Consider the following 10101-nt stretch of genomic DNA (forward strand, 5'->3'; position numbering starts at 1 on the left):
GGACAAAAGAAAAGTGGGTGAAGAGAGATGTTGGACAGTGTGGGATATGAAAAAATAATTTATAAATTATCAATGGGGAGGGAGGGGAAAATGAGCTGATACCAAGGGCTCAAGTAGAAAGCAAATATTTTGAGAATGATGATGGTAACAAATGTACAAATGTGCTTGACACAATGGATGTATGTATGGATTGTGATAAGAGTTGTATGAGCCCCCAATAAAATGATTTAAAAAAAAAGAACTAGGAGGCAGAGGATGTTTATAGCGGTCTAAATACAGGCATATACATATGTAAATATATTTGTATATAATGATAGGGAAATAGAGCTATGTACTTATATGTTAAGTATTAAGATAGCAGACGGACATTGGGCCTCAAGTTCTTTTCCAGACCAGAGGGGTGACTAAGGGCTAAAGTCTTAGGGGTCCCAACCTTCTCTATTTGACCAGCCAGCCTGTTTTTGGTTTTATTTTTTTAAGATTTTAAATTTGTTCCTACAATTTTCTCTCCCCCAGAGCTGTTGGTAATGGTAACCAGGTACCCTCTAGTTCTGGTCTCAGCGTCACGGAGGCTCATATTCTCATGGCTCATTAATCCAAATTGGTCATTTTTATTTCCATTGTCAGACATTGTGAATTTTACCTTGTTGGGTCCTGGATGTTACTTTATTGCTATATAATGTTTGCACTTTGTTTTGGGATGCAAAACGATTCAGTTACGTGGAAATAGTTTGATCTTCTAAGGTCTTGCTGTTAAGCTTTGTTAAATTTGGTTAAATTGAGCCAGAGCAGTATTTACGCTGCGGATAATTTGTCTGAGTACTTAGGCAAACCCCTTCTGGGTTTTTTACCCTGTGCCTGATGAATTCTGAGGGTTTCCAATCAGACTGTTGGAACCAAGAACCGGTTCCAGCCTTGTGTGAGCTCCAGGAAATTTCCCCTCCACTCTTTCCTCTTTCACGGCTCTTGGTTTCTTCAGATGTGTATGGTAATCGGTTTTTCACTGAAGACTCAAAAGGGGCCCTTTGCAGATCTCGGGAGCTCTGCACGCAGCCCTCCACTTTCCAGTCACACCCTTGCGAGTCTGGCTGTCTTAGTCGTTAGGATCTGTCTTTTCAGTTCAAGGAAGGGGCTGGGTTCTCTCAATGCCTGCACCGTGGCCTGGGAACCCTTCTAGTCATTAGGTGAAGAAATCAAAGGGTTTATCTTGTTTTCCATCTTTCAGGGATCCCTCTTCTCCCCCTGACGTCCAAAATCTTGAAAACTGCCATTTTATTTAAAAGAAAGAAAGAAAAAGATGTTTCGAATTAGAAGGTAGCTGGCAGCAGAAGTTATATACTTGTCTCACTCTTTATCCATTCTCCCATCACCCCTCATGTCCCATCAATCCCTTACTTTACCAGCTTGAGCCTCAGTTTTCTTATTTGAAAAGAGAAGGGGGACACATAATACCTACCTATAGGCTTGCCAACTACAAGATCAGCAGTTCAAATCCACTAGCCACCCTGCAATTGAATGATGAGACAGTCAGTTTCTATAGAGATTGACTCTCAGACATCCTAAATAGGACCACTGTGAGTCGGAACACAGCCATCAGGCAGTGGGTTTTGTTGTTGTTGTTGTTCTTATAATGTTGTTAATATGTCCTGATGGCACAGAGGGTTAACTATGAGGTCTTTGGTTCAAATCTCTCAGCTACACTGAGGGAGAAAGATGAGTATGCTCCCATTCAGATTTACAGTCTCAGAAACGCTGTGGAGCCAGTCCTACTCTGCCCACGAGGCCCACTATGAGTCAGAATCAACTAAATGGCAGTGATTATTTTAAAAAAATTAATAGAGGTTTTGTGGGAATTAAATAGGGCAATGAATGGGAAGTGACTCGTACCAGGTCATGGGCTACATAGTCAATGACCGTATGAATAAAAGCAAGACGAGCCTTTGACTATGTTCTTTTCAAAATTGCCTCAAATTTCGTTGTCTGGTCTAGCTTGGTTCCCAGGAATAATCCCACTCTTATTTTTGAACTCCTGGAAAAGGGGGCATGACCAGCTTTAGACTTCTTACACTGACTGTGGGGGGCAGCCACGTGGAGAGCTTCCAGCAGCACATTCTAGAAACATCACGGACATTTGGCTGTGTGAAGCATTCTAATGATCTTTTCTTTGCGCCAGATTTACCTTACTAATTAGGTTGGGCTTGAGCCAATGTTAAATACAGTTTGCATGTACAGAACGCAAACCAACTGGCAGAAACAGGGAACATCTTAGGTACTGGGACAAGCCAGTTATGATGAAAGCGTTGCTTCCGTTGCTCCCGTCTTGCTCCCCAGCCGCCCTGTTCACAAGCTCTCGTCTTAAGGACATTAACCCTTCACTGTGTTTATTACAAACCTACTCTCCCCCTTTGCTGTTCAGTTTGGTTTGTAATGTTTTTCGACATCCGGAATTTTCAATTTCATGCCGTCAACCTACAGATCTTTTCTTCTGCAATCCCTTCTATTCTGGGCAGGTTTAGAAAAAGCCCCGCCCACAAACAGTAACCTTTCTTCCTGTTGTAAGGGTTTTGTTTCTTACACTACCCAGCATTTTTTTTTGGATTTTGAAGTATAGTGGAAGGTGTGAAGGCATTGTGTCGGAGATCTTGTAACACTAGCTGCTAAAACTATCGACACCCAAGTAGAAAGGTCGGAACACAGCAAAGTTGTGATTCTCATTCATGTCAAGCCTGGTGATGGTCAAGTGACTCTCTTGAGTGCCTTTCCTTCCCGTGGTGACTCAGTCTGCAGCCCTATCATCTCAAAATCATTGATTTCTCACCGGCAGATTCCATAGAATATTTAATAAGCACTAGCACTCTTTGCCTAAAGATCTAATTAGATCTTTCCGATCTTTCTGTGTCCTAGAACCTAGCCTCTCGTGGGTGGCACACATAGTTAAGTGCTTGACGACTAGTCAAAGCGTTGGTGCTTGGATCCACCCAGAGCCCCTGAGAAAATAGGCAAAGGGTGCAACTGACAGCAACAGCAACAACAACAACAACAAAACCATTCACTCGGCACATGCTAAGTTCTTACTTGCGTACTACAGGTTTATTCCTGGACTGTTGAGCTTGCCCTGTTAGGTACCTGTAGAAAGTCTCCCTTCCCCCAACTAACTTCGCAACATGTTTTAGTACCCATAAGGTGAGTCCCTCCCTCCCTCCTGCCATTATTTTGTCTTTTCCCCCCTTTTCTTGGCTGCTACAGATGATCTTTGATAATCGCCATTAGCAATTCAGAGCACACCCACCTCCAGGGCTTCAACTAACAGCTCAGGCGGATGATGTCCAAACCTCTTGCTCCATCTTTTATCTGTTTCCAAAACGCTGGGCCCGTATTTCCAGGTACATGATATTCGCCTGGGAATTCTGCCAGTACCTCTGGTCGGAGCTGGATCATGCAAAAGCTGGCTCATGCCCCACCCCCCAGCTATCCTGCCCTCCTTCTGGAAGTCAGAAGTAGAAGCATGTTGGGAGAAAAAAATGAGCTGATGCTTAAAAATCTTCCTTCATCTCCATCCAGCAACTGGAGGAATACTAAACAAGGCATGAGCATCTCAGAGCTCCCTTACTCGGGGACTAACTGCATCGTGAGCAACCTTGAGCAAATCATTTCAGCCATGGATCGAGACGCTCTCCTTCCTGGAGCTGGGACTTGGTGGCAGGGGAAGAGAAAGTGCAGCAAGGATCCCGTAATGAGCTCCACAGTATGCTTTCCAGATGGGGACCAGTTGCCCGCAAAGAGCTTTCAAGAAGACTTGGGTGCCCTTGCACAATCTGGAATGAAGATTATTAAAAAATATATAAAACAAAACTCACTGCCATCGAGTTGACTCTGACCCATGGTGAGCTAATCGGACAGGGGAGGCAGGCCTCTGTGGGTTTCCAAGACTATAACCCTTTATGGGAGTAGAAGACCTCATTTTTCTCCTGAAGAGTCACTGGTGGTTTTGAACCACTGACCTTGTGATTAGCAGCCCAGCACGTAACCACAGAGCCACATGGGCTCCTTAGAATGAAAAATAGATGCCACCAACACAATAGCAGTAGCAGTTGATTCCGGTTATTGAGCACCTAGGATACATTTTTAAAATATTGATTCCTTTGACCCTCACAACTAGCCTCAAGCTAACGGGTGTCACTTCCAGTGTACAAATGAGGAAACATTGGTTCAGAAACGTCTGGTAACTTACCCAGAGCCACCTGGGTAATGAGGAGCCGAGCCAGAGTTTCAACCGGGGTCAGTTGACTCCAGCGTGTTTCTTTTGCTTCATCCACCCAGCTATGCCGCCTCTGCCATCTTTCAAAATACATAATCGGGAGAGCTGGATGCTTACAAAGCTTGTGAACAGAATTCTAAAATGCCTTGAAAATGGGAATACAATGTGTGGGAAGGGAGGGGAGTGATGGTCTGTCTTAAGGGTTGGAGGCAGAATTTAAAACCTTCTCCTTGAAACAGATGAAAGAAGAGCGGAAGGTATGATGAATCGGGAACTTCTGGATGACCAGAATAATCAAAATGGAATTCTGGGTGCTAGACACTTGCTAAGGAGCCCTGGCGGTGCAGTACGAGATACAGTGCGTGGCTGTAAGTGCTCTGGTCAGTGATTTGAGGCCCCCCCGCCCCCAAGCTACTCGGTGGGAGAAAGCTGTGGCCATCTGCTTTGGTATACCCTCTGGGGCAGTTTGCTCTATCCTCGAGGGTTGTTCTGGGTCAGAATCCATTTGAAGGCAAAGGGTTTTAAGCAGTTGCCTGTATCTTCTCAGTGCTTCAACACACAGAGGAACTGGTTAAGAATCATACTGAGTCTTGAACTGAACTTGAGTTAAGAGCGAGCTGACATGTGGACCAAGGCTGATAAACCCAGAGGCCTTCCTCCCCTGTCCTATAGGCTCACCACGGGTCGGAATCAACTCGATGCTAATGAGTTTTGTTTTATTTACTTATATTTAATCATCTTCATTCTAGAATCTAGGTCGTGCAAGGGCACCTGAATCTTCTTGAAAGCCCTATGCTGGCAACTGGTACACATCAGGAAAGCATACTTCGAAGCTAGTTTACTGGATCCTTGCAACATGTGGACAAGCTGGCCTATAAGATTAAAGGGAAAATAAAAAGCAAAACATTTACTGTCTATGTCAAAAGAAACCTAGCTGGGTTTCCAGGTAAGAACTCAACTAAGCTTGTGCTTCTGTTCATGGGCTTTTATACAATCAAGTCCCCAGGTACAGTTCGACCTGCAAAAGGGGGAACCTGGGTCAGGTGGACACCTGTAAGTGAAGTGAGACTTGCCAGACCCAGGAAAACAAGGTAGCCCCTTAGAGTTCAGTTCTCGTGGGCTCACTGTATTTTTCAAAGATGGCAGCTACACCATGGCTAAGGACAGGAGCAGATTACCTGATAAAAAGAGTCAACCCGGGCTCAGTGCTTACCTATTAAGCTATAGCCCTGGGTTTGGGAGTCATCCTAACATGGCATTCAGGATTCATGGTGTTAGTCTTTTAAAAAACAAAAATTCAGCTGTCCGAATTAGCTGACTGCTTTCAAAATTGGTTGACTCCCTTCTTTTAGTCTAAAGACTCTGGTTACACATTGGGCTATTCTGATTACTTTGGTTGGGAATCAGAAAGAATTCTTATTTCAGAACATAGGGATGGGTCTAGAATCTGGCCCTGCTCCCCTCTGGGACCCACTGGGAGTCACTTAAGTCACCCACATAGTTCAGGAGCATCTCAGACAAAAGAAAAAAAACCTACCACACTTGGGGTTTGCTGGATGCAAGACTGTTTCCTCAGTGTTCAGGGCACAAGAAACAATTGTGCATTTTGCCTGGAGTGCTTGTTCCTTTAATGATTACATCCATGTGTATTTTAGGAGAACTGCGGTCTTCTGCTTCTTATTCATTTACACTTTACACTTCAAAAGATTGTTTTGTAAGAGCTACTCAATGCACAGGAGTCTCATGAGTTTTTCGTCTAAATGAGCCAGCAACTTTCCAAGAATCAGGAAGCTGCATGTTGCCAAGAATAAATAAATGAAACCCAGAAGGTTCAGGTTTAGTTTAGAACTCTGGAAGGTTTTAAGTAGGTTCTATAACTGGCTTTGCTCCATGTCCTCATTTAAGCCATAAACCACAGGAGAGAATACTTTTCCCATCATGCAACTTTTCCTCAAGCATCGAGCTTAATGATCGTTACCAATAATGATTAATTAGACAATCTTAAAGTAATTCTAACTCGAGGCTGTAAGGAAGAACAGAGTTCTGGCAGAATGGTTCTTGCCTCAAGGTCAGGTAGCCTTAGGGCTTGTCTCTGCTGCAAAACACGAGGGCCCAGGTGCTATCACTCTGTGCCTCAGTTTCCCCGTCTATGAAATGAAGAAAGAACACTGTGATGAAAATTCCAACGACGTCCATCGAAGCAAGTGGTCTGGGCTTCGGGTTGCTGATCATGATGCGGTTAAGCTGACTGGGGCCTCCTGTGATGGTAACATAAAAGTTAGAGTTCGCCAGCAACAGCAAGCATCAGTGGCAATCCATTCGCTTTTGAATTTCCTTGGGTATTGGCTGTTAATAGTTCACCCATGTCCCCTTCTCTAGAAGCTGGCCCTCGGCCAGTGATGGACCAGTGGGGAAGAGTACGAGCCCAGCTCCCTTGTCTCTGGGTTGGATGACTTCACTGGTGCACCTTAGGCCCCAGGGCTCATCAGGGGATCAACTTGAGGCTAGATTTCCCCTTTCTTGCAAAATGTCTTCCCCTGTTCTCTCCTGCTACCCGGCCTTCCATATTGGTTTCTTTGGAGGGTGCTCCCTCGACGTTTGCTTGCATAAGAAACCTTGTCTCAGGCTCTGCATTCTGACGGAAAATGAGAGCAAGAAGGGAAACGAACGGTGTGTGTCGCATGAGTGTCATGAAAACCATCCCTGGGTCACGCGTTCTGAGCCTGGCATGGACCGGGTGATGAAGGAGGGAGGAGTGGCGCAGGATGCGAGCGCCCTGGAAACAGAGCCCTGTGCTGTGCGCTGGGGAGGACTTGCACACCATCCTCCAGCCAAGCGGTCATCCACAGGCAGTTATGACCGCGAGGGCGCTGGATCTGCAAGCAAGCAGCTTGCCTGGGGTCAATTCAGTTCATGCTGTAACTTGACCAAGCCTGGACTTTGCACCCGCTGACGCCTCGGCAGCGGGCTGAGAAAGGCAAGGGATGGGCATCAGAGAAGAGGCAGGATGAAGATAGGATCGGGAGAGTTGAGACGGAGGAAAGATCGTCACCTTCTCCTGGGTGCCAGCGAACGCATCCAGAAGGGGATCACATGCATTTTGTCCCCGAGATTTATAGCTAATTGAAGAAAAACGTCATATACACAGATAGGACATAGGGCATCCCAGGTGGAAATAACGTCTGAGCCACATGAACATGCTCTCTTTCTGTCCCCCATGGAATCATGCCAAAGACTGTGTCTATGTTGGGCATGATTCACAGGATTGAGACCCCATATGGGGAATTGAAGTTAAGATCCCCTGGGGCTCCAGGCTCCAGGCTCTGTTTCCTCCTTGTGGAAGCTTCTTTTCCCTGGAGAGAGCTCTCAGATCTGCACGTCCCAGGCTGCTCTGCCTTTTCTGTCCCCTAATGTGATGGCATACATGTAGGACAGAAGGAGCCACAGTGGGGGAGGGCTACAGACTTCAGTGCTCCAGGGGGAACCCAGGGGGTGCTAAGTGAAAGGGAGAGAGTGTGAAAGCTCAGGCCAGAGAGAAGAATACCCTGTCCTTGAGAGGTGGGGGTGGGGGTGGGGAGGTTCTCGGGGGACGTGAGAAAACTAAGACGAGACAGCAGCTGGTGGTGGGCATCAGCAGATGGCCAGGCTCGCTGGCTGCTGGGGACGGCACAGCAACCGTAGACAATGGCACCATCCCAGAGAGAGGAAGATGGGCACGCTGGCCCTTCGGCAGGAGTCCTTGGCCAAGCCCTGAGGAGGAGCCTCTTGCCTTCTGCCAGGAAGTGGGAAGGAGGGAAGGTGGCTTTCAGGACGGGGAGAAACAGTGCAAGAGAGATAGTGGAGCGTGCTCAGCATTTTAATTGCTTTACAGCAAAATCAAGAAGGGTGCCTGCTGTACTGGAACCTTTAGGGGGACTGAGAGGAGCGCTCGAGGGAGGCAAAGCAATGGGTAGGGGCCGGGGGAGCCACGGAGGAGAAAGTGGAGCAGGATGAAGGGCCAGAGGGCTGGAGCATTAAGGAGCCTCATGTGAGTCTTTCTTGCAAGCAGGTAGGTGCACCCTTCAAACTCAAGATTCTACCCAGACTTTTTGATATCACAAAATTCTTCCCCAGCCAAAGCTTTTCCTTTGTCGTGTCTGGCACCCCTAGGGTTACAAAACCACTCCTACCAAGAGGGTGGATTACCCTGTGATCCCAAGTTCTCCCAGCCTTCCATGGTTTCAAAAGCCAACTCTCTAAATTGGCAGAATGAATTTGGGTGCATCGTGTGAGGCGATAACCTCCTATAAAAGATAATCCATACATTTACCATTGATTAAACACTTAAAACTGAGGTTCCATTAGAGCAGTGATGAAGAAAACATGGCAGAGGTCAAAGAAGGACAAACATATTCTCAGCCCCCAGAGAGAATAATTTTTAAAATATACTTCCTTGCATTCTTTTGTTGTCTATAACTTTCTATGGTTGTGATCAGATGACACATACAAAATTACATAGGCTGTTTTTTTTAATTCAGGTATTTTGAATAATAAATGTAATACATACTCCTCAGAGAAAGTTTGAAAAATATATCAGCTTATAAGGCAGGAAATTAAAAAAAATCCACTCAGAATCCCGTCACCCATTTTTGTATGTTTCCCTATAGCAACAATAAAACAGAATTTTTTGTAGCTATACCTTTATGTTTTCAAATCCTTGAAACCATGCAGTATATGCTTCATTTTCAACATTGTGAACACATATTTACAGATCCCAGATGGAAGACAATATAAAGAAGAACAGGAAAATATGTATCTGTATACATAGGTACATCTAGCTCTTTCATTATTACCTTTTGAGCATATCTCTCTGTATAAAACCTGTCGTTTATTAATCTTTTCCAAATAAAATATCCAAGTACTCAGGTTGCTCAATGTGTTTTTCTTTTTCAGCTGCATTAGAAATATTTTATTTCTTAAGGTGGATGCGCAGTGTTTGTTGTATAATTTTAAAAGTACATTTAAGTTTTTGCAGGACATGAAATGGGCTTGGTTTTGTTTTTTAACTTTTTATTTGGCAATCATTTCAAACACTAAAAGAGAAAGAAAAAAGGCCAAGGAATACCCCTATGCCCGGATTGACTTCTTGTTAACATTTACAACCCGTTTGCTTGATAATTTACTCTCGTCTCATTCTCTCTTGTGAGTTTTGTTCCTGACGCAGCGGATGTAGTTGGGGGCTGTTGGGTCTCCTCTGACTCATGGTGACTGTGTGCAACTGAAGGAACTGCACCGTCTTCAGTTGTTCCTACGCGGAGCCACCGTGTCGGTCCATCTTGTTGAGGGTCTTCTTGTTTGGGTTGCCCCTCTACTTTACCAACCATCATGTCTTTCTCCAGGGACAGGCCTCTCCTGACGACATGTACAAAGCCCACGAGACTAGGTCTCACCATCCTTGCTTTGAAGGAGCATCTGGCTGAACTTCTTCCAAGACAGATCTGTTGGTTCATTTGGCCGTCCATGGTATTTTCACTATTTTTTGCCAGCCCCATAGTGCAAATGCAATGAGCCTTCTTCATTCTTCATTATTCAATGTCCAACTTTCACATGCATACGAGGCAGTTGAAAATATCATGACTTGGCTCAAAGTAACGTTCTTGCTTTTCAACCCTTTAAGAGATCTTGGGCAGCAGATTTGCCCAGTGCGATGCATCATTTGCTCTCTTGGCGGCTACTTCCAATGAGCATTGATTGTGGGTCCAAGCAAGATAAACTCCTTGAGAACTTCAAACTTTTCTCCATTTATCATGATGTGACCTACTGGTGCTGATTCCCAGTTGTGAGGATTTTTATTTTGTTTACAT

The sequence above is a fragment of the Echinops telfairi genome, unplaced genomic scaffold (assembly GCF_000313985.2).
Source record: "Echinops telfairi isolate 266 unplaced genomic scaffold, ASM31398v2 ScPeMD7_7475;HRSCAF=8513, whole genome shotgun sequence".
NCBI classification, from domain to species: domain Eukaryota; kingdom Metazoa; phylum Chordata; class Mammalia; order Afrosoricida; family Tenrecidae; genus Echinops; species Echinops telfairi.